Consider the following 1,855-nt stretch of genomic DNA (forward strand, 5'->3'; position numbering starts at 1 on the left):
CGAGGCAGGCGCAGGCCTCCAGCTCCCGCACGCGGGCCAGCAGCTCCGAGTTCTGGGGGTGGGGCGGCCCGTGAGCCCGGACCAGGCCCGGGGGAAAGGAGCCCGGATGCCTGGGTCCTTCTGTGGCCACTGCCTGGTGGCTTCCAGCAAGTCCCTCCAGCCCCCTCCCCACCCCAGTGCCTGTTTCCCCCCCCACCATGGGGCTGAAAGGGGGTGGTGGGGAGCAGTGCCTCAGTTTCCCCCATGTCCTGGGCCTTTCACAGAGGAGGGGTCTAGGCTGCAGGGGGGAAGTTCCTCAGTTTCCCCCATGCCACAGCTCCTAGGAGGGTCTGCCTGAGTGCCTTAGTTTCCCCCATGCTCTAGGGCTGACGAGGGAGGTGGGTCTATGCCCATGCCTCAGTTTCTCCTATACCGTACCCTGGGGCTCTGGCAGGGGAGGGAGGGAATTCAGACCCAGGGAGGGAGGGCCCATGCCTCAGTTTCCCCCTCACCCTGGTACTCTCATAGGGGAGGCAGTCCATGCAGGGTAGGGTGGGGGCCGTGCCTCAGTTTCCCAGACCTGCAGCTGGAGCGCGTTGAGCCTGGAGCCCAGCTCCTGCAGCAGCCCCTCGAGGCGCCGCACCCGCCCTGCCAGCTCCTCGGGCGCCTGCTGGTCGCTGCGCACATCACCCGGGCCTGGCAGGGATGGCTCGGACAGGGGCATGGGGCCCGGTGCTCCCGGTTCCGGCTCCGGCTCCAGTTCGGGCTCCGGCTCCCACGGCAGCAGGATGGGGTCTGCAAGGCAGGAGGTGGGGTGAATATGGCAGCCGGGTGCGGGTTCGAGTCCCAGCCCTGGAGGAAGGAGTGAGATGAGTGTGTTGGGTCTCAGCCCCTCCGCAAGCGCTGGTGTCCTGGCCCCTGTACTGCTGTGAGCTGCAGGGCTGGAGCTGGGGCAGGACCCTGTGTGCCCAGGGTGTGGGCATCTGGTAGGGTCAGGGGTCAGGGGCAGATACTGCAGAGACTCTGTTTGCCCACATGCGTATGTATGCAAATGGACCCACCCATGCAGGCACACGTGTGTACATATAGACACACTCATTTTCCCCCCATTCACACACATATGGATGCCCCCTACACACACACACGTGCATGCAAACAGACCCACCTCTCCTCCATGCACACCCCCACCTCTGTCCCACACAGGCCAACACGCACGTGTAGCCATCCATGCCCCTAGCCTGCCCCCACACCGGCCAACATATACATGTACATGTGCACCCACATGGATGCCCCTCCCACACACGTGCACAGCCATGCACACATGGCCTGGACCCCACCCCTGTCCCAGAGGCCAGGGCTGCTTCTCAATGGGGGCAGCCAGGCGGATCGAGGGGCCCCAGCAATTAGCATCCAAGCTCATTAGCGGCTGAAAGGGCCAAGGCAGGCGGGGGGGGGGCTGCTGCGCCTGCCAGGGACAGGGCAGAAATTGAGGCCACAGGAAAGATGGGGGCCCAACCTGGGGGGTGACCACAGGGAAGGTAGAGGGGGGTCCCCTGGCTCCTGCTGCAACCATTAAGCCGCACGTCCGGCCCAGCACCATGGGGGGGAACCCAGGCACCCAAGCTCCCAGCCCCTCCCGCAATGCCCAGTGCTGACCCAGCCCTGGGTGCCCCCAGCTGCCCCTTGCCCCAGTTGCAAGCCCTGCCAGCTGGGTACCCCCAAGCCCCCAGCTCCCCACAACATCTGGTCCAGATGTTTTCACTCCAGCACATTTTGTGTTGGGGGGGGGGTAATTTATGCAAATCTATACAGATGTATGCACATTCTCCTCGCATCCCCCCTGGGTGCAGCTGGGGAGGGTTGTGAGGGGTCTCCT

Source organism: Alligator sinensis, unplaced genomic scaffold, assembly GCF_000455745.1.
Source record: "Alligator sinensis unplaced genomic scaffold, ASM45574v1 scaffold1083_1, whole genome shotgun sequence".
Taxonomy (NCBI): Eukaryota; Metazoa; Chordata; order Crocodylia; family Alligatoridae; genus Alligator; species Alligator sinensis.